Source organism: Oncorhynchus keta, unplaced genomic scaffold (assembly GCF_023373465.1).
Source record: "Oncorhynchus keta strain PuntledgeMale-10-30-2019 unplaced genomic scaffold, Oket_V2 Un_contig_8376_pilon_pilon, whole genome shotgun sequence".
Taxonomy (NCBI): Eukaryota; Metazoa; Chordata; class Actinopteri; order Salmoniformes; family Salmonidae; genus Oncorhynchus; species Oncorhynchus keta.
This window is the reverse complement of record NW_026290020.1, coordinates 1-24050: the sequence shown is the minus strand read 5'-3', so window position 1 is coordinate 24050 and position 24050 is coordinate 1. Positions and strand designations below refer to the sequence as shown.

At 46.8% G+C, this 24050-nt stretch overlaps 1 long non-coding RNA gene and 1 pseudogene across 3 annotated transcripts; one reads left to right on the top strand and one right to left on the bottom strand.

Moving 5' to 3' along the window:
- The first annotated feature begins 7512 nt into the window (after nt 1–7512).
- On the top strand, nt 7513–22859 carry LOC127926807 (double-strand-break repair protein rad21 homolog A-like; annotated as a pseudogene).
- On the bottom strand, nt 9855–11308 carry LOC127926806 (uncharacterized). 3 transcript variants are annotated; one of them, XR_008125151.1, is made up of 4 exons: nt 11227–11308; nt 10727–10800; nt 10466–10576; nt 9855–9908 (listed from the first exon to the last, which is right to left on the bottom strand). It is a non-coding gene; the product is annotated as an uncharacterized LOC127926806 (long non-coding RNA). The 3 variants fall into 3 exon arrangements; XR_008125150.1 differs by lacking the exon at nt 9855–9908 and adding an exon at nt 9936–9982; XR_008125152.1 differs by lacking the exon at nt 9855–9908 and adding an exon at nt 10283–10310.
- Nucleotides 22860–24050: the final 1191 nt, after the last annotated feature.

The following is a 24050-nucleotide window of genomic DNA, read 5'->3' as shown; positions in this document are numbered from 1 at the left end:
GCCCTGACCACAGTAGAATAGAGAAGCCCTGACCCACAGTAGAATAGGAAGCCCTGACCACAGTAGAATAGGGAAGCCCTGACCACAGTAGAATAGAGAAGCCCTGACCACAGTAGAATAGAGAAGCCCTGACCCACAGTAGAATAGGGAAGCCCTGACCCACAGTAGAATAGGGAAGCCCTGACCACAGTAGAATAGGGAAGCCCTGACCCACAGTAGAATAGGAAGCCCTGACCACAGTAGAATAGGGAAGCCCTGACCAGTAGTAGAATAGGGAAGCCCTGACCACAGTAGAATAGGGAAGCCCTGACCCACAGTAGAATAGGGAAGCCTGACCCACAGTAGAATAGGGAAGCCTGACCCACAGTAGAATAGGGAAGCCCTGACCCACAGTAGAATAGGGAAGCCCTGACCCACAGTAGAATAGGAAGCCCCTGACCACAGTAGAATAGGGAAGCCCTGACCCACAGTAGAATAGGGAAGCCTGACCCACAGTAGAATAGGGAAGCCCTGACCCACAGTGAATAGAATAAGCCCTGACCCACAGTAGAATAGAAAGCCCTGACCCACAGTAGAATAGGGAAGCCCTGACCCACAGTAGAATAGGGAAGCCCTGACCCACAGTAGAATAGGGAAGCCCTGACCCACAATAGAATAGAAGCCTGACCCACAGTAGAATAGAAGCCCTGACCCACAGTAGAATAGGAAGCCCTGACCCACAGTAGAATAGGGAAGCCCTGACCCACAGTAGAATAGTCCAATAAGCCTGACCCAGAGTAAATAGGAAGCCCTGACCCACAGTAGAATGGTTCCAAGGGAAGCCCTGACCAACAGTATATAAACTGAATAGGGTTATCTGCCCTGACCCACAGTAGAATAGGGAAGCCCTGACCCACAGTAGAATAGGTTATTCACCAAACTGACCCCACAGTAGAATAGGAAGCCCTGACCCTACAGTAGGATGTTAAACTGTCTGGTTCATGCACCAAACTCCAACCCACAGTAAATAGGACTAGGTCCCACAGATGGTCTGGTTCATCAGGTTATCTGCCCAAACTCCCTCCCTACAGTAGTCTATCAGGTTATCTGCACCAAATCCCCTGACCCACAGTGGTCTGGTTCATAGGTTATTCAGCCACCACAGTAGAATAGGTTATCTGCACCAAACTCCTGACCACAGATGGTTCCCACAGTAGAATCAGGTTATCTGCACCAAACTCCTGACCCACAGTGAAATCAGGTTATCTGCACCAAACCCTGACCCACAGTTTCAGGGATACCCTGAACAGTAGAATAGGTTATCTGAAACTGCAGTGAATCAGGTTATCTGCCCCTGACCCTCCTTACAGGTGGTCTCTTCATCAGGTTATCTGCAACTCCCTCCCTACAGATGGTCTGTTAATCAGGTTATCTGCAATACAAAACAGATGTCTTCCATCAGGTAACTCTACTAACAAGACAAGGTACCATGATGAAAACTCCCTCCCTACAGATGGTTCAAAGGTTATCTGCACCAAACTCCCTCCTTACAGATGGATACAACATTATTGCACCAAAACACAGATGGTCTGGTTCATCAGGTTATCTGCACCAAACTCCCTCCCCTACAGGTGGTCTGGTTCATCAGGTTATCTGCACAAACTCCCTCCCTACAGATGGTCTGGTTCATCAGGTTATCTGCACCAAACTCCCTCCTTACAGGTGGTCTGGTTCATCAGGTTATCTGCACAAACTCCCCTCCCCTACAGGTGGTCTGGTTCATCAGGTTATCTGCACCAAACTCCCTCCCTACAGATGGTCTGGTTCATCAGGTTATCTGCCCAAACTCCCCCCTACAGGTGGTCTGGTTCATCAGGTTATCTGCACCAAACTCCCCCTACAGATGGTCTGGTTCATCAGGTTATCTGCACCAAACTCCCCTCCTACAGATGGTCTGGTTCATCAGGTTATCTGCACCAAACTCCCCCCTACAGATGGTCTGGTTCATCAGGTTATCTGCACCAAACTCCCCTCCCTACAGGTGGTCTGGTTCATCAGGTTATCTGCACCAAACTCCCTCCCCTCCTACAGGTGGTCTGGTTCATCAGGTTATCTGCAAAACTCCCTCCCTACAGATGGTCTGGTTCATCAGGTTATCTGCACCAAACTCCCTCCCAACAGATGGTCTGGTTCATCAGGTTATCTGCACCAAACTCCCTCCTTACAGATGGTCTGGTTCATCAGGTTATCTGCCAAACTCCCTCCCTACAGATGGTCTGGTTCATCAGGTTATCTGCACCAAACTCCCTCCCTACAGATGGTCTGGTTCATCAGGTTATCTGCACCAAACTCCCCTCCCTACAGATGGTCTGGTTCATCAGGTTATCTGCACCAAACTCCCTCCTTACAGATGGTCTGGTTCATCAGGTTATCTGCACCAAACTCCCTCCCTACAGATGGTCTGTCAGGCTCTGCAGGCTACAACTGACAGAAGATAAATTTCTCACGCTGAACATGGCCAGTATATAAAGCCTTTGTTGATTTGATGATGTTTAAATTGATATGGTGCTGGAATAGCAGGTGGTCTGGTTCAAATCAGTTGTTTAATAAACTTTTACAGATGGTGTGGTTCACCGACAGATTATCTTCCGGTAAAACAAATCCCTTACAGTGGTCTGGTTGTCCTTAATCTGAAACTGGTTGCAAACTCCCTCCTTACAGGTGCACGACAACTTGATTGAATCTGTCCAGGCCTGACTTCAACAGACAGAAGACATGTACATATTTCCACAACATGGCCAGTATATATTCTGTACTGTTTAAATTGATATGGTGCTGGATTACGGAGCGCCTGGTTTTGACTCTGTAACTAAATCAGTGGTATAGTTTAATAAACAAATGTACTGGTACTCCTTTGGCAGTCTCATTACTTGATTGCACAGTGACTGGACTCATTGGTCACACAGTGGACAGATCTCATTCCTACCTGGGTCCCTGCACAGTGACTCTGTACTCCTTGGTGACTCATTCCTACCTGGCACTCTGCACAGTGACACTCCTTGTATATGTCTCATTACATACACTGTTTTCCTTGTATATAGTCTCATTTTCCTGGTACCCTGCACCGTGACTCGGTAGGAATCTCATTACTACCCCTGCACAGTGACTCTGGTACTTTGTGTTGCCCCTGCACAGTGATTCTGGTACGACCCTGGTGCACTTGACTCTGCACTGGTACTCCTGGCGTCTCATTACTACCTGGTACCCCTGCACTGTGACTTCTGTACACGCACACACACCCACACTGGTACACTACCTGGTACACTCTGTACACATAGTCACACACACACTGTGACTCTGTACACACACACCCCACTGTGACACACACACACACACACACACACACACACACACACACCCTGGCACATAGACACTCTTTCACACTCATTACTACCTGGTACCCCTGCACCGTGACTCTGTACTGGTACACCCCTTTCATTAGTCTCTATACCCCTGCACAGTGACTCTGTGCTCATGGACCCTGCACAGCACTTGCAATTCTTGTATTACCATTACCCTACCCCTGCACTGTGACTGTACATATAGTCTCATTCCTACCTGGTACCCTGTGACGTGTCTCACTCTGGTACCCCTGCACCGTGACTCTACTGGTGCATATAGTCTCATTACTACCTGGTACCCTGCACCGTGACTCTGTACTCTGTACTCATTACTACCTGGTACCCTGCACCGTGACCTTGTATATAGTCTCATTACTACCCCCCTGCACTGTGACTCTGTACTGGTATTACTACCTGGTACCCCTGCACCGTGACTCTACTGGTACTCTGTCTCATTACTACCTGGTACCCTGCACCGTGACTCATATGTCTCATTACTACCTGGTACCCCTGCACCTGCTGCTCATTAATACTCAGTGCTCTGTACTGTACTCATTACTACCTGGTACCCTGATGACTCTGCTCTGGACTGGTACCTGTTGCACAGTGACTCTGTACTGGTACATTGTATATAGTCTCATTACTACCTGTACCCCTGCACAGTGACTTGTACTGGTACTCTTCTCACATTACTACCTGGTACCCCTGCGGGACTCTGTACTCCTTTGTATATAGTCTCATTGCTACCTGGCCATATTCTCACAGTGATTCTGTACTTTGTATTAGTCTCATACTACCTGGTACCCTGCACCGTGACTCTGTACTGGTACTCCTGTATATAGTCTCATTACTACCTGGTACCCCACTGCTCTGTACTGTGACTGCACCGTGACTGTATATAGTCTCATTACTACCTGGTACCCCTGCACCTCTGTACTCCTTGTATATAGTCTCATTACTACCTGGTACTGCACTGTGTCTCATTACTACCTGGACCCCTCACTGTACTCCTTGTATATAGTCTCATTACTACCTGGTACCCCTGCACTGTGACTCTAGTGACTCTGTGACTCCTTGTATATAGTCTCATTACTACCTGGTCTCATGTGACTCTGTACCTTGTATATAGTCTCATTACCCTGGTACCCTGCACGTGACTCTGTACTGGTACTCCTGGTATATAGTCTCATTACTACCTGGTACCCCTGCACCGTGTGACTCTCATTACTACCTGTACAGTGACTCTGTACTCCTTGTATATAGTCTCATTACTACCTGTACCCCTGCACAGTGACTCTGTACTCCTTGTATATAGTCTCATTACTACCTGGTACTGTGACTCTGCACTTTGTGACTCTGTACTGGTACTCTTGTATATAGTCTCATTACTACCTGGTACCCCCACCGTGACACTGGTGACTCTGTACTCCTTGTATATAATAATATAGTCTCATTGCTACCTGGTACCCCTGCACCGTGACTCTGTCTCATTACTCCTGGCACTTCTGCACTGTGACTCTGTACTCCTTGTATATAGTCTCATTCCCTGGTACCCTGGTGACCTGTACCTGCTCATTACTACCTGGTACCCCTGCACCGTGACTCTGTACTCCTTGTATATAGTCTCATTACTACCTGGTAACCCTGCACCGTGACTCTGTACTGGTACTCCTTGTATATAGTCTCATTACTACCTGGTACCCCCTGCACCGTGACTCTGTACTGGTACCTGTATATAGTCTCATTACTACCTGGTACCCCTGCACCGTGACTCTGTACTGGTACTGTATATAGTCTCATTACTACCTGGTACCCTGCACCGTGACTCTGTCTGGTACTCCTTGTATATAGTCTCATTACTACTGGTACCCCTGCAGTGACAGTGACTGTACTGGTACTCCTTGTATAAGTAGTCTCATTACTACTCTGGTACCCCTGCACCGTGACTCTGTACTCTCCTTGTATAGTCTCATTACTACCTGGTACCCCTGCACAGTGACTCTGTACTTTGTATAGTCTCATTACTACCTGGTACCCTGCACCGTGACTCTGTACTGGTACTCCTTGTATATAGTCTCATTACTACCTGGTACCCCTGCACAGTGACTCTGTACTCCTTGTATATAGTCTCACACTACCTGGTACCCTGCACAGTGACTCTGTACTTGTATATAGTCTCATTACTACCTGGTACCCTGCACAGTGACTCTGTACTCCTTGTATATAGTCTCATTACTACCTGGTATCACTGCACAGTGACTCTGTACTCCTTGTATATAGTCTCATTGATTCTACCTGGTATCACTGCACAGTGACTCTGTACTCCTTGTATATAGTCTCATTGGTATCACTACAGTGACTGGTACTGGTACAGTGACTCTGTACTCCTTGTATATAGTCTCATTCCTACCACCCTGCACAGTGACTCTGTACTCCTTGTATATAGTCTCATTCCTACCTGGTATCACTGCACAGTGATTGGTATCACTCACAGCACTGTACTGGGACTCCTTGTACATATACTTTTGCCCGTTCAAGTCACGGGGCCATAGACTGTGCCCCTTGGCTAATCGAATCCGCACATTTTAAAGTCTGACTCAGGAGCAAAGCATCTCGTCCTTGAATTAATCAGATTGCATATTTTATTTTATTTTTGCAATAATCGAATTTAAACAATCTCGCCCGCTATCATTGGTCAATGCATTTGCCATTTGCAGCTGGCTGTCAACACGAGCAGACTCCTCCTTCGCCATGTTTCGGGCTGTAAACATCCTGCTGATTTTTAGGACACTGAGCGGGAGGAAGTCTGCTGCGCCATCTTGACTCTTTTTCATGAGTACAACAGGAAGAGACAATCGCTGGGAGTAATTGCATAATCATTGATATTTATTTTTTTTTTGAAAGGGGGGTACAATCGGTAAGTTAAATATATTTTACTTTATGGAAAGAAAAAAATGATTTATGAGTTTTGTGATGAGAAAATTAGCGTTGCACGCCGATGGTTTCTGTACCGGGGCCCTCCTACCAACTAGCGCGCCTGCTAACCGCTACCGGGGGAAAGTGTTTGCAGTTAATGCACGCACGCTCAGCACCGTCGCTAGTTAGCGTGAAATGATGCATCTCACAATTATGATTATGCATTTATCATGCTTCTCTTCTTATTTGGTTTTACTTTGATATATTTTCCGAAATTGTTGCTAGGATTTCAAGCCAGCTCTCTTCTTTGCTAACTGAACGGTGAACGTGAGCTAGCATGTTAGCATGCTAGCCTAGCCATGTTCAATCAAAGCCCCAAGTAGTAGATTTTTTTTTTTTCTCAGGCAAATTTAACCGCAAGTCCACCAGTACTTGAACACGAGCTGCTAACTATATAAATCCCGTTTCAACCAGTACAATAATTAGCTAGCTTAAGTTATTTATTAGATTGCAAGGCAGATATTTCTGAGTATTGGTCTCCCTATCATCCAAAAGCCAATAGAGTCGTGAATGAGTCTGATCTTCAATCCAAAACTACATTTAATTTGTTGATATTAGCTACAACTACCGCCTATTTTCAATCAATCAAATGTTATTTATATAGCCCTTCGTACATCAGCTGATATCTCAAAGTGCTGTACAGAAACCCAGCCTAAAACCCCAAACAGCAAACAATGCAGGTGTAGAAGCACGGTGGCTAGGAAAAACTCCCTAGAAAGGCCAAAACCTAGGAAGAAACCTAGAGAGGAACCAGGCTATGTGGGGGTGGCCAGTCCTCTTCTGGCTGTGCCGGGTGGAGATTATAACAGAACATGGCCAAGATGTTCAAATGTTCATAAATGACCAGCATGGTCGAATAATAACAAGGCAGAACAGTTGAAACTGGAGCAGCAGGATGGCCATGTGGACTGGGGACAGCAAGGAGTCATCATGTCAGGTCGTCCTGGGGCACGGTCCTTGGGCTCAGGTCCTCTGAAAGAGAGAATTAGAGAGCATGTTGCATGTAGAATTTTTTCTTCACAAAAGCTTAGCTACCTAAACATTTTGATAAAGTTGCTATTTCACATTCCATCTTAATAAAGCTTTCAAATACGCCTTTCTCTATTCCAGGTGCTCTTACCCCGGTTCTTCAAGAGCTAGCAACCAACCGGAGGCAATGTTCTACGCCCATTTTGTCCTGTCCAAACGTGGGCCCCTGGCCAAGATCTGGCTAGCGGCCACTGGGACAAGAAGCTGACCAAGGCTCATGTGTTTGAATGTAACCTAGAGAGCAGTGTGGAGAGCATTATCTGCCCCAAGGTAAGCGAGACCTGGCTAGCAGATATCATGATTCATGTCTCTGTTGAATGCCCTTACACAATGAAGACCCAGTCTGAGAAGTCAGTCTCATCCCTTAGCTGTTCGTGGGACATCCCATTGGCTAACCTTATTTCCGCATTGACCAATCCAATAGTTTCAGATCTACGTGGGAAGAAGTAGACATGGGTCTAATGATGTAACTAGGTAGTGACCAGATTAGAACCAGGCCGATTGACTGGGACTGCATGCATGTTACCCACATCGAGTAAAGTTCCTTGGTAGTGACCACAGCTACTGGGTGATGCTTGCGGTTGACTGTTCTTCAATGATGATGATGTAATGTGATCTATGGGACCTGTTCAGGAGGGCACATCGTTACGCAACGTTCAAACTAGAAGTCTATTTTGTAGACCAGAAATGATTTGTCAGTTAGAATAGGGAATCATATCGTCTCTCTTCATTCTGTTCCAACAGCGTTCAGAACATTTCACCACACTGAATACACCCATGGTTCTGTCTCCTCCCCTAGGTGAAGATGGCGCTGAGGACCTCTGGTCACCTCCTGCTCGGTGTGGTGAGGATCTACACAGGAAGGCCAAGTACCTCCTGGCTGACTGTAATGAAGCCTTCATCAAGATCAAGATGGCTTTCAGACCAGGTGCGTAGCTTGGCTCTTATTATGGGACTAGGAAATAAACTTAAGATGGCTTTCAGACCAGTTGCGTAGCTAGGGTGTAATGTGACTAGGAATAAGGTTAATCAACGTGGCTTTCAGACCAGGTATGTAGCTAGTGTCTTATGGGACTAGGAATAAGGTTAATCAATGTGGCTTTCAAACCAAGTACGTGACTAGGACTAAACTTGAAGAGATCAGGAGTTTGAGCTGGTGATCCTAGTCTTACTGATTGTTGTTTATTTGCTCACCACTCTGTCTGGCTGCCCTCCAGGTGTGGTGGATCTGCCAGAGGAGAACAGAGAGGCTGCCTACAACGCTATCACCCTGCCGGAGGATTTCCACCCTTTGACCAACCCTTACCTGACCTTGAGTAAGTCATATATATATATATATATATATATATATATATATATATATATATATATATATATATGGATATAGATAGTGTCTGTGGAGGAAGTTCCCTCCCCAATACAGCCCTACACAAGCCTCCCAGGAAGAGGACTGTTGCTAATTGTACAGGCAAATAATGAGGATGCAAATCACCAAACAAAGTATTCTCCTAATTTTTAGAGACCCCCCCGTCCCTTCCTAACCAAATACAGATTGTACTCTGCTATCTGACATAAGAAACGGGTGATTGTGCAGCTATAACGAACTGAGTTGAAATATTGACACTGGCGGTTGTTTCCACAGCGACATAGACGTCGCCCAGCAGTTCACCCTGAACCAGAGCAGAGTGGAGGAGATCACCATGAGGGGAGGAGGTGGGCAACCTCAGCCTCATGCAGGACAAAATGACTTTGGTAAGGAGCTGTCTGTCAATATTCCTGGCTTTTGCTCCGACGTGCTCCTGTATTTTTTTGGCGACCAAGAAAGTGTGTGTATTTATTTCAACTCCCGCCTTGGCTTGATGTCAATGTGGAGTTTACATCTCCTTCTTCACGGGCCGGTCAGCCACCTAGCAATTTTCAGTTCTAGCCAATGAGCTTCAGCTCCTCTCATTTGCATAATATATGAGCAGAATTACTCATACCTCAATTAGCTGTGAAATCCCTAGTTTCAAAGGAAATTATTTTTTATTTTAACTTTGCCATGCCAAATTTATCCAACCTTCCCCCCCCCCACGTGGGCCAGCCCTCTATCAATTTTAGTTCTAGCCAATGAGCTTCAGCTCCTCCCATTTGAGTGACAGCTAGCCAGAGGCCTGCCCAGCGTTATCTAGGGCGGGCTCAACGGCCCAGTGGACACAGCAGAGAGAGAGCAACAACGTTGTGCACATATCAGCACATTTGTGATGTATTATGCACATTTTTGTGGGCCGCTTTTGGCTCGTGTACTACTTTCAGAACTACTGGCTGAAAAGTATACAAAGTACCTGAGTATCTCTTTAACTGGGTTTTTGGATCGCTGCTGAATATGCAACAGCAAGTCATGTTCATAATACACAACATTTGTATTTCCCCTGTAAAAACCAAACTGGTTCATGAATATGCAAATCTAAAACTAAGTCATACATTCTCAATGCTAACTAGATTACCTAGCTGGAGACATATTCTCAATGCTAACTAGATTACCTAGCTGGAGACATATTCATTATGCTAACTAGATTACCTAGCTGGAGACATATTCTCAATGCTAACTAGATTACCTAGCTGGAGACATATTCTCATAATGTTAACTAGATTACCTAGCTGGAGACATATTCTCATAATGCTAACTAGATTACCTAGCTGGAGACATTCTTCTCAATGCTAACTAGATTACCTAGCTGGAGACATTCTCAATGCTAACTAGATTACCTAGCTGGAGACGATTCTCAATGCTAACTAGATTACCTAGCTGGAGACATATTCTCATAATGCTAACTAGATTACCTAGCTGGAGACATATTCTCAATGCTAACTAACTAGATTACCTAGCTGGAGACGCATTCTCATACCTAGCTGGAGACATATTCTCAATGCTAACTAGATTACCTAGCTGGAGACGCATTCTCATCAATGCTAACTAGATTACCTAGCTGGAGACATTCTCATAATGCTAACTAGATTACCTAGCTGGAGACGCATTCTCATAATGCTAACTAGATTACCTAGCTGGAGACATATTCTCATAATGCTAACTAGATTACCTAGCTGGAGACATATTCTCAATGCTAACTAGATTACCTAGCTGGAGACATATTCTCAATGCTAACTAGATTACCTAGCTGGAGACATATTCTCAATGCTAACTAGATTACCTAGCTGGAGACATATTCTCAATGCTAACTAGATTACCCTAGCTGGAGACATATTCTCAATGCTAACTAGATTACCTAGCTGGGAGACATATTCTCAATGCTAACTAGATTACCTAGCTGGAGACATATTCTCAATGCTAACCAGATTACCTAGCTGGAGACATATTCTCAATGCTAACTAGATTACCTAGCTGGAGACATATTCTCAATGCTAACTAGATTACCTAGCTGGAGACATATTCTCGATGCTAACTAGATTACCTAGCTGGAGACATATTCTCGATGCTAACTAGATTACCTAGCTGGAGACATATTCTCGATGCTAACTAGATTACCTAGCTGGAGACATATTCTCGATGCTAACTAGATTACCTAGCTGGAGACATATTCTCGATGCTAACTAGATTACCTAGCTGGAGACATATTCTCGATGCTAACTAGATTACCTAGCTGGAGACATATTCTCGATGCTAACTAGATTACCTAGCTGGAGACATATTCTCGATGCTAACTAGATTACCTAGCTGGAGACATATTCTCGATGCTAACTAGATTACCTAGCTGGAGACATATTCTCTCGATGCTAACTAGATTACCTAGCTGGAGACACATGCTAACTAGATCATATTCTCATATGCTAACTAGATTACCTAGCTGGAGACATATTCTCAATGCTAACTAGATTACCTAGCTGGAGACATATTCTCAATGCTAACTAGATTACCTAGCTGGAGATGCATATTACCTAGCTGGAGATGCTAACTAGATTACCTAGCTGGAGACATATTCTCAAATGCTAACTAGATTACCTAGCTGGAGACATATTCTCAATGCAGATTACCTAGCTGGAGACATATTCTCGATGCTAACTAGATTACCTAGCTAGAGACATATTCTCGATGCTAACTAGATTACCTAGCTGGAGACACATTCTCAGATAGGATGCTAACTAGATTACCTAGCTGGAGACATTCACCATGGAGAACAACGACGCATCACTCTGCTGGAGATACATTATCATAATGCTAACTAGGTTACTTAGATTAGTTAGAATCAGACCTTCTCATGAATATTACCTTACATCCCATCTCTTTGCCATTGGCTTTCCATGTATTGTAACAACCCTCTGTGTCCCTCCCGCGCTCCCAGCTGACTTTGGCATGGATGACCGTGAGATGATGAGGGTAGAGGGAGGCTTTGAAGAGGACATCATCCATGGAGCGACAGCCTCTAATCTGCTGCTGGAGGCGGAGCCGGGGCCTGCTCACCTGCCGGACAAGACCAACCACCTGGAGTACGACGACTTTGGAGACACCATGGAGAACAACGAAGGAGGAATGCTGGGTAGGGAGGGAGGGGAATGCTGGGATACCGCCCCATAGTGTTGACTGGTTCTGTGCTCTTGGGGAGGGAGGGGAATGCTGGGTAGGGAGGGAGGGGAATGCTGGGTAGGGAGGGAGGGGAATGCTGGGTAGGGAGGGAGAGGAATGCTGGGATACCGCCCCATAGTGTTGGCTGTCTCTGTGCTCTTAGGGAGGGAGGGGAATGCTGGGATACCGCCCCATAGTGTTGGCTGTCTCTGTGCTCTTAGGGAGGGAGGGGAATGCTGGGATACCGCCCCATAGTGTTGGCTGTCTCTGTGCCTTAGGGAAGGGATGGGAATGCTGGGATACCGCACCATAGTGTTGACTGTCTCTGTGCTCTTAGGGGAGGGGGATGCTGGGATACCGCCCCATAGTGTTGACTGTCTCTGTGCTCTAAGCTGTGTGTTTGTGTGAAGGATTAATATAGTACTATTCTAAATTCAGGGTGATGCGATGACAGCAGTCAATGTGTTATCACCCCCAAATGGTTTGTCCCGGAGCCTGAACCGTGTTGTCTCGTTTGTCCAGTGGATAAACTACTGTCCCAGGAGGATGGGGGTGGTATCTTTGACGACCCTCCAGCCATCACAGAGAGCGTGATTCCCCCAGACCATGGAGACGATGAGGACGACTTCGACAACCTGCAGTCACGTACGTTCATTACCCAGACCGATGTGGTCATTTAAAATCTGTTGATCTTTCTCTCTTTCTGGGATAACATGTCAGTGTGTTGTTCATTGGGGTCTACCGTACCAAATACTTTCCCCAGCAGAAAACAAACACCTGTGTTCTTATTTGACAAGTTCAGGTTGTACCTCCCTGTTTCAAAACGTTTTCTCCCTACTGAACACTACCCAGATCACAAGCTTGTGTGTTTGCTTAATCGATAACAATTCACCATTAAAATGACCCAGAAGCTTGTTATTATCGACTTAACCATAACACCATTAAAACAACCTATGAACTTGTTTATTATTGATTTAACCATGACACCATTAAAACGACCTAGAAGATAATTACTGCGGTCATCACTCCTACTGTGTGCATTAAGATGTGTTGTTGTCCCACAGCGGGTCCAGACAGTCCCGACTCCGGCCCAGTCGAGCCCCTGCCGGCCATGCAGGACCAGACGGAACAGACCACTCTGGTCCACAATGAGGAGGAGGCTTTTGCCTTGGAGCCTATCGACATCACTGGTGAGCAGCTCTACTCTGTCAGAATAGTGTAGAGACACAACCAAAAACACTTCTCTCAGCTCTCCTCTGTCAACCAAAAACACTTCTCTCAGCTCTCCTCTGTCAGAATAGTGTAGAAACACAACCAAAAACACTTCTCTCAGCTCTACTCTGTCAGAATACTGGAGAAACACAACCAAAAACACTTCTCTCAGCTTGTCTGGTGAGCAGTTCTCCTCTGTCAGAATAGTGTAGAGACACAACCAAAAACACTTCTCTCAGTTCTCATCTGTCAGAATAGTGTAGAGACACAACCAATAACACTTCTCTCAGCTCTCCTCTGTCAGAATAGTGTAGAGACACAACCAATAACACTTCTCTCAGCTCTCCTCTGTCAACCAATAACACTTCTCTCAGTTCTCCTCTGTCAGAATAGTGTAGAGACACAACCAATAACACTTCTCTCAGCTCTCCTCTGTCAACCAATAACACTTCTCTCAGCTCTCCTCTGTCAACCAATAACACTTCTCTCAGCTCTCCTCTGTCAACCAATAACACTTCTCTCAGCTCTCCTCTGTCAACCAATAACACTTCTCTCAGCTCTCCTCTGTCAACCAATAACACTTCTCTCAGCTCTCCTCTGTCAACCAATAACACTTCTCTCAGCTCTCCTCTGTCAACCAATAACACTTCTCTCAGCTCTCCTCTGTCAACCAATAACACTTCTCTCAGCTCTCCTCTGTCAACCAATAACACTTCTCTCAGCTCTCCTCTGTCAACCAACAACACTTCTCTCAGCTCTCCTCTGTCAACCAACAACACTTCTCTCAGCTCTCCTCTGTCAACCAACAACACTTCTCTCAGCTCTCCTCTGTCAACCAACAACACTTCTCTCAGCTCTCCTCTGTCAACCAACAACACTTCTCTCAGCTTGTCTGGTGAGCAGCTCTACTCTGTCAGAATAGTGTAGAGACACAACCAATAACACTTCTCTCAGCTCTCCTCTGTCAGAATAGTGTAGAAACACAACCAAAAACACTTCTCTCAGCTCTACTCTGTCAGAATACTGTAGAAACACAACCAAAAACACTTCTCTCAGCTCTACTCTGTCAGAATAGTGTAGAAACACAACCAATAACACTTCTCTTTCATTGACTGTTAAAATCTAAATCTGTTATAAATACAGCGCTGTGAAAAAGTATTTGCCCCCTTTTCTCATTTAAAAAAATATTTTTTTATTTTTTATTTTATTGTAAAATTACTTTTGTGTGCATATTTCTGATACTGAATTATCAGATCTTCAACTAAAACCTAATATTAGATAAAGGGGAACCTGAGTTCACAAATAACAAGGAAAAGGTATAGTTATTTTATTAATAACACATTTATGCAATACCCAATTCACCTCGTGGGGAAAAAAGGTAATTCCCCCCTCTTACACTCTAACTGGTTGTGCCACCTTTTAGCAGCAATGACTTCCTATAGTTGTTGATCAGTCTGTCACATCTCTGGAGGAATTCTGGCCCGTTCTTCTATGCAGAACCCCTTTAACTCAGCCACATTTGTGGGATTTTCAATCGTGGAACTGCTCGTTTCAAGTCCTGCCACAACTTCTCAAATCGGGATTAGGTCTGGACTTTGACGAGGCCATTCCAAATCACAGACGGATGGCCTGACATTCTAGAACTCTCTGATACAGAGACATTCTAGAACTCTCTGATACAGAGACATTCTAGAACTCTCTGATACAGAGACATTCTAGAACTCTCTGATACAGAGACATTCTAGAACTCTCTGATACAGAGACATTCTAGAACTCTCTGATACAGAGACATTCTAGAACTCTCTGATACAGAGACATTCTAGAACTCTCTGATACAGAGACATTCTAGAACTCTCTGATACAGAGACATTCTAGAACTCTCTGATACAGAGACATTTTAGAACTCTCTGATACAGAGACATTTTAGAACTCTCTGATACAGAGACATTCTAGAACTCTCTGGTTCTAGAACTCTGAAAGAGAATTAATTCATGGTTCCTTCTATTAAGGCAAGTCATCCAGGTCCTGAGGCAGCAAAGCCTCCCCAAAACCATCACACTACCACCACCATGCTTGACCGTTGGTATACGTTTCTTACTGTGGAATGCAGTGTTTGGTTGAAAACGGTTAAGATGTGAAGTTTTATTGAGTTGTAAAAGGAGGCAATTACTTTTCGCCGGGGCGTTGTTAGTTAAAAAAATATATACTTTATTTTATTTATTTCTAAACTCAGGTTTCCTTTATCTAATATTAGGTTTTGGTTGAAAATCTGATTTACATTTCAGTATCAAAAATATGCAAACAAATCTTTCTTCCCAGCAAAGCGGTGTTGGGTACTTTTAATCTCTAGTTCTGTAAAAACACAATGAAAAACACTTCCGTTGTCTCCGCTTGTCTGGAACTAAGAGAATAACTTGAGTTTCCTCTGGAATGAAATGCTGACACAGAGTTGATTGATATTGTTGAACATTGACACCACAGGGACATGATATTGTTGAACATTGACACCACAGGGACTTGATATTGTTGAACATTGACACCACAGGGACTTGATATTGTTGAACATTGACACCACAGGGACTTGATATTGTTGAACATTGACACCACGGGACTTGATATTGTTGAACATTGACACCACGGGGACTTGATATTGTTGAACATTGACACCACAGGGACTTGATATTGTTGAACATTGACACCACAGGGACTTGATATTGTTGAACATTGACACCACGGGGACTTGATATTGTTGAACATTGACACCACGGGGACTTGATATTGTTGAACATTGACACCACGGGGACTTGATATTGTTGAACATTGACACCACGGGGACTTGATATTGTTGAACATTGACACCACGGGGACTTGATATTGTTGAACATTGACACCACGGGGACTTGATATTGTTGAACATTGACACCACGGGGACTTGATATTGTTGAACATTGACACCACGGGGACTTGATATTGTTGAACATTGACACCACGGGGACTTGATATTGTTGAACATTGACACCACGGGGACTTGATATTGTTGAACATTGACACCACGGGACTTGAGATTGTTGAACATTGACACCACGGGGACTTGATATTGTTGAACATTGACACCACGGGGACTTGAGATTGTTGAACATTGACACCACGGGACTTGATATTGTTGAACATTGACACCACGGGGACTTGAGATTGTTGAACATTGACACCACGGGGACTTGAGATTGTTGAACATTGACACCACGGGACTTGAGATTGTTGAACATTGACACCACGGGGACTTGAGATTGTTGAACATTGACACCACGGGGACTTGAGATTGTTGAACATTGACACCACGGGACTTGAGATTGTTGAACATTGACACCACGGGGACTTGATATTGTTGAACATTGACACCACGGGGACTTGATATTGTTGAACATTGACACCACGGGGACTTGATATTGTTGAACATTGACACCACGGGGACTTGATATTGTTGAACATTGACACTACGGGGACTTGATATTGTTGAACATTGACACCACGGGGACTTGATATTGTTGAACATTGACACCACGGGGACTTGAGCTTTGGAAGAATCTCTTTTTCTTTGAATGACTCCAGTCTGCGTACGAAACCTGGAAATAAACACCTGCCCCCTGCTGGCGAAGAATCACCTTCTTTATTCTGCTAACGTTTAAGCTAACCTATCAAACTTCTCGATCTGTGGCGGAAGAAACCAAATGTTAAAGAAATGGGGATTTTTTGGTCATTAGTGGGAAAATAGCATCCACACTTCTGTCTAGTGAACGAGAATGACATCCACACTTCTGTCTAGTGAACGAGAATGACATCCACACTTCTATCTAGTGTCTGAGAATGACATCCACCCTTCTGTCTAGAGGACGAGAATGACATCCACACTTCTGTCTAGTGTCTGAGAATGACATCCACACTTCTCTGTCTAGTGTCTGAGAATGACATCCACACTTCTGTCTAGTGACATCGAGAGAATGACATCCACACTTCTGTCTAGTGAACGAGAATGACATCCACACTTCTGTCTAGTGTCAGAGAATGACATCCACACTTCTGTCTAGTGGACGAGAATGACATCCACACTTCTGTGTCTAGTGGACGAGAATGACATCCACACTTCTGTGTCTAGTGAACGAGAATGACATCCACACTTCTGTCTAGTGTCAGAGAATGACATCCACACTTCTGTCTAGTGTCAGAGAATGACATCCACACTTCTGTCTAGTGAACGAGAATGACATCCACACTTCTGTCTAGTGAACGAGAATGACATCCACACTTCTGTCTAGTGGACGAGAATGACATCCACACTTCTGTCTAGCGGACGAGAATGACATCCACACTTCTTCTGTGTCAGAGAATGACATCCACACTTCTGTCTAGTGTCACGAGAATGACATCCACACTTCTGTCTAGTGAACGAGAATGACATCCACACTTCTGTCTAGTGAACGAGAATGACATCCACACTTCTGTCTAGTGAACGAGAATGACATCCACACTTCTGTCTAGTGAACGACATCCACACTTCTCTGAATGACATCCACACTTCTGTCTAGTGACATCCAGAGCTTGAACGAGAATGACATCCACACTTCTGTCTAGTGAACGAGAATGACATCCAGTCTAGTGAACGAGAATGACATCCACACTTCTGTCTAGTGAACGAGGAATGACATCCACACTTCTGTCTAGTGTCAGAGAATGACATCCACACTGTCTAGTGGACCGAGAATGACATCCACACTTCTGTCTAGTGAGAATGACATCCACACTTCTGTCTAGTGAACGAATGACATCCACACTTCTGTCTAGTGTCAGAGAATGACATCCACACTTCTCTGTCTCCCACACTTCTGTCTAGTGAACGAGGACTTGACATCCACACTTCTGTCTAGTGAACAGAGAATGACATCCACACTGCTGTCTAGTGTCAGAGAATGAGACCACACTTCTCTGGCGAAGAGAATGAAGCTGAAGTGAACAGCTGAGAAACTTCTGTCTTGTCAGCCGCTCAACGCCTGAAGGTGGACGAGAGAAATCTGGAACGAGAATGACATCCAGAAACTTCTCGTGTCTCCCGTGTCAGAATGACATGGAACCAAACTGCTGAAGGTAAGAGAATGACTCAGTCTAGAACTGACATCGGACTTCTGTCTAGGTCAGAGAATGACCCTCACTCCCCGCTGTTGGACCTGGCTCCTGACAACCTGCTGAAGGTAAGAGACAGGAGGAGTGATGTCCACACTTCTGGAAAGAGACCGGAGGAGTGGAGAAACTCTTCTCTCTCCCCGCAGCAGCCGCTCTGGAACGACAAACTGCTGAAGGTGAGACAGGAGGAGTGGAGAAATCCACACTTCTGTCCAGTGAACGAGAGACATCCACACTTCTGGAACGGAGTGAGTAAGAGAATGACTCTTCTGTCTCTCCCCGTCAGCCGTCTGGAGCCGCACTCTGGAACTGAGAATGACAAACTCTCTCTGCTGAAGAGAATAACATCAAACTGCTGTCTAGTGTCAGAGACCACACTTCTGGAGAGAATGACATCCAAACTTCTGTGGAGAAATGACTCTTCTCTCTCCCACACTTCTGTCTAGCCCGGAGGAGTCCACACTTCTGGAGTGACGGGAAACTGCTGTGAAGGTACAGAGACAGGAGGAATGTGGAGAAACAAACTGCTAGTGGTAAATGACATCCACACTTCTGTCTAGTGAGGGAGGAGAATGACATCCACAGCCGCTCTGGAACAAGAATGACAAACTAAGAGACAGGAGGAGAAGGTAAGAGACATCGGAGGAGACATGGAGAAATGACATCTTCTCTCTCCCAAACTGCGAAGGTAAGGAAGAGGAAGCTGATTGTCGCAGCTGAAAGAGCTGGACAAAGAGATGCTGAACTCGGTCGTGACCACGTTGGACCTGGAGACAGGGAGGAGATCAACTCCAGGCTGATGATGGGAGAAACTCTTCTCTCTCCCGCACAGCCGCTCTGGAACGGCAAACTGCTGAAGGTAAGAGACCGGAGGAGTGGAGAAACTCTTCTCTCTCCCCGCACAGCCGCTCTGGAACGGCAAACTGCTGAAGGTAAGAGACCGGAGGAGTGGAGAAACTCTTCTCTCCCCGCACAGCCGCTCTGGAACGGCAAACTGCTGAAGGTAAGAGACCGGAGGAGTGGAGAAACTCTTCTCTCTCCCCGCACAGCCGCTCTGGAACGGCAAACTGCTGAAGGTAAGAGACCGGAGGAGTGGAGAAACTCTTCTCTCTCCCCGCACAGCCGCTCTGGAACGGCAAACTGCTGAAGGTAAGAGACAGGAGGAGTGGAGAAACTCTTCTCTCTCCCCGCACAGCCGCTCTGGAACGGCAAACTGCTGAAGGTAAGAGACCGGAGGAGTGGAGAAACTCTTCTCTCTCCCCGCACAGCCGCTTCTGGAACAGCAAACTGCTGAAGGTAAGAGACCGGGGAGGGAGAAACTCAACGCACAGCAAAAACTGCTGAAGGTAAGAGACAGGAGGAGAAACTCAACTCTCTCCCCGCACAGCCGCTCTGGAACGGCAAACTGCTGAAGGTAAGAGACCGGAGGAGGAGAAACTCAACTCTCTCCCCGCACAGCCGCTCTGGAACGGCAAACTGCTGAAGGTAAGAGACAGGAGGAGTGGAGAAACTCTTCTCTCTCCCCGCACAGCCGCTCTGGAACGGCAAACTGCTGAAGGTAAGAGACAGGAGGAGTGGAGAAACTCTTCTCTCTCCGCACAGCCGCTCTGGAACGGCAAACTGCTGAAGGTAAGAGACCGGAGGAGTGGAGAAACTCAACAGCACAGCAAACTGCTGAAGGTAAGAGACCGGAGGAGGAGAAACTCTTCTCTCTCCCCGCACAGCCGCTCAACGCAAACTGCTGAAGGTAAGAGACAGGAGGGAGAAACTCTTCTCTCTCCCCGCACAGCCGCTCTGGAACGGCAAACTGCTGAAGGTAAGAGACCGGAGGAGTGGAGATCAACCCGCACAGCCGCCTCTGGAACAGCAAACTGCTGAAGGTAAGAGACAGGAGGAGATCAACAGCCGCTCTGGAACAGCAAACTGCTGAAGGTAAGAGACAGGAGGAGTGGAGAAACTCTTCTCTCTCCCGCACAGCCGCTCTGGAACAGCAAACTGCTGAAGGTAAGAGACCGGAGGAGTGGAGAAACTCTTCTCTCTCCCCGAACGGGAAACTGCTGAAGGTAAGAGACAGGAGGAGTGGAGAAACTCTCTCTCCCCGCACAGCCGCTCTGGAAACTGCAAACTGCTGAAGGTAAGAGACAGGAGGAGAGAAACTCTTCTCTCTCCCGCACAGCCGCTCTGGAACAGCAAACTGCTGAAGGTAAGAGACAGGAGGAGATCAACGCACAGCAAACTGCTGAAGGTAAGAAACAGGAGGAGATCAACGCACAGACGTGAACACACACACACACACACACAGACGTGAACACACACACAGACGTGAACACACGCACACACACAGACGTGAACACACACGCACACACAGACGTGAACACATACACACACACACACGTGAACACACACACAGACGTGAACACACACACAGACGTGAACACACACAGACACAGACGTGAACACACACACACACACACACACACACACACACACACAGACGTGAACACACACACACAGACGTGAACACACACACACAGACGTGAACACACACACACACAGACGTGAACACACACACACACAGACGTGAACACACACACACACAGCGTGAACACACACACACAGACGTGAACACAGACGTGAACACACACACACAGACGTGAACACACACACACAGACGTGAACACACACACAGACGTGAACACACACACACACAGACGTGAACACACACACACACAGACGTGAACACACACACACACACAGACGTGAACACACACACACACACACACACACACACACACACACACACACACACACACAGACGTGAACACACACACACACAGACGTGAACACACACACACACACACACACACACACACACACACACACACAGACGTGAACACACACACACACACACACACAGACGTGAACACACACACACACAGACGTGAACACACACACAGACGTGAACACACACACACACACACACACACACGGAACAATGGCGTTTTGAAGTTGCAGTTACTGACTAAGATGAAACCATTTTATTTTTCAGCTTGTTTCTCACTAGGTATAGATGAGTCTAGACTTCTGAATCGGCTTTAGTCTGGAGGGGGTGGACAGGCTGCTTTAGTCTGGAGGGGGTGGACAGGCTGCTTTAGTCTGGAGGGGGTGGACAGGCTGCTTTAGTCTGGAGGGGGTGGACAGGCTGCTTTAGTCTGGAGGGGGTGGACAGGCTGCTTTAGTCTGGAGGGGGTGGACAGGCTGCTTTAGTCTGGAGGGGGTGGACAGGCTGCTTTAGTCTGGAGGGGGTGGACAGGCTGCTTTAGTCTGGAGGGGTGGACAGGCTGCTTTAGTCTGGAGGGGGTGGACAGGCTGCTTTAGTCTGGAGGGGGTGGACAGGCTGCTTTAGTCTGGAGGGGGTGGACAGGCTGCTTTAGTCTGGAGGGGGTGGACAGGCTGCTTTAGTCTGGAGGGGGTGGACATCTCATTAACTGTCCCTCTGGGACACCTGAAGTTGAATGTGTTTTTAACTGAAATATGTCCTGTGTTGTCAGATGTTTACGCGCTGCCTGACTCCCCTGGTGCCGGATGAGATGAGGAAGAGGAGGAAGGGAGGAGAGGCTGATAGTCTGGATGAGTTCCTGAAGGACCTGGAGAACCCCGAGGTGCCCAGAGAGGAGGCTCTGTCTGGCAGGGACGTTATGGTAATAACCCTCATATACTAACCCAGAGAGGAGGCTGTCTCTCACCCCTCATATACTAACCCCAGAGAGGAGGCTGTCTCACCCCTCATATACTAACCCCAGAGAGGAGGCTGTCTCACCCCTCATATACTAACCCCAGAGAGGAGGCTGTCTCACCCCTCATATACTAACCCCAGAGAGGAGGCTGTCTCACCCCTCATATACTAACCCCAGAGAGGAGGCTTTCTCCCTGTCATTATCAAACCAACCCTGTGTCTCTCTCTCTCTCTCTCCTCAGACCTGTCATTATCAAACCAACCCTGTCTCTCTCTCCTCAGACCAGACCTGTCCTTATCAAACCAACCTTGTGTCTCTCTCTCTCTCCTCAGACCAGACCTGTCATTATCAAACCAACCCTGTGTCTCTCTCTCCTCAGACCTGTCATTATCAAACCAACCCTGTGTCTCTGTCCTCAGACCAGACCTGTCATTATCAAACCAACCCTGTGTCTCTCTCTCCTCAGACCAGACCTGTCATTATCAAACCAACCTGTGTCTCTCTCTCTCTCCTCAGACCAGACCTGTCATTATCAAACCAACCCTGTCTCTCTCTCCTCAGACCAGGCCTGTCATTATCAAACCAACCCTGTCTCTCTCTCCTCAGACCAGACCTGTCCTTATCAAACCAACCCTGTCTCTCTCTCCTCCAGACCAGACCATCATGGAGGAACCCAGTATGCTGCAGGCCTCAGCCATGGAGGGAAATAGGACGACCCTGGATGAGTCTGTCATGCCGCCACCGTCCACCCCACACGGACTCAAACACAAGGAGGCTGGCCTGCCCGTGAGTACTGCTGCTTTCATTCAGAGGAGGGCTGGCCTGCCCGTGAGTACTGCTGCTTTCATTCAGGAGGCTGGCCTGCCCGTGAGTACTGCTGCTTTCATTCAGGAGGCTGGCCTGCCCGTGAGTACTGCTGCTTTCATTCAGGGTGCTGGCCTGCCCGTGAGTACTGCTGCTTTCATTCAGGAGGCTGGCCTGCCCGTGAGTACTGCTGCTTTCATTCAGGGGGCTGGCCTGCCCGTGGTACTGCTGCTTTCATTCAGGGGCTGGCCTGCCCGTGGTACTGCTGCTTTCATTCAGGGGCTGGCCTGCCCGTGAGTACTGCTGCTTTCATTCAGGGGGCTGGCCTGCCTGAGTACTGCTGCTTTCATTCAGGAGGCTGGCCTGCCCGTGAGTACTGCTGCTTTCATTCAGGAGGCTGGCCTGCCCGTGAGTACTGCTGCTTTCATTCAGGGGGCTGGCCTGCCTGAGTACTGCTGCTTTCATTCAGGAGGCTGGCCTGCCCGTGAGTACTGCTGCTTTCATTCAGGGGGCTGGCCTGCCTGAGTACTGCTGCTTTCATTCAGGGGGCTGGCCTGCCCGTGAGTACTGCTGCTTTCATTCAGGGGCTGGCCTGCCCGTGAAGTACTGCTGCTTTCATTCAGGAGGCTGGCCTGCCCGTGAGTACTGCTGCTTTCATTCAGGGGGCTGGCCTGCCTGAAGTGCTCACTGCTTTCATTCAGGGGGCTGGCCTGCCTGAGTACTGCTGCTTTCATTCAGGAGGCTGGCCTGCCTGAGTACTGCTGCTTTCATTCAGGAGGCTGGCCTGCCCGTGAGTACTGCTGCTTTCATTCAGGGGCTGGCCTGCCCGTGAGTACTGCTGCTTTCAGGAGACTGGGGTATCAGCTAACCTACTGCTGTTACAGTTGATTGGGATATCAGCCTTCTAACCTACTGCCTTGCAGTTGATTGGGATATCAGCCTTCTAACCTACTGCTGTCACAGTTGATTGGGATATCAGCCTTCTAACCTACTGCTGTTACAGTTGATTGGGATATCAGCCTTCTAACCTACTGCTGTTACAGTTGATTGGGATATCTGCCTTCTAACCTACTGCTGTTACAGTTTATTGGGATATCAGCCTTCTAACCTACTGCTGTTACAGTTGATTGGGATATCAGCCTTCTAACCTACTGCTGTTACAGTTGATTGGGATAT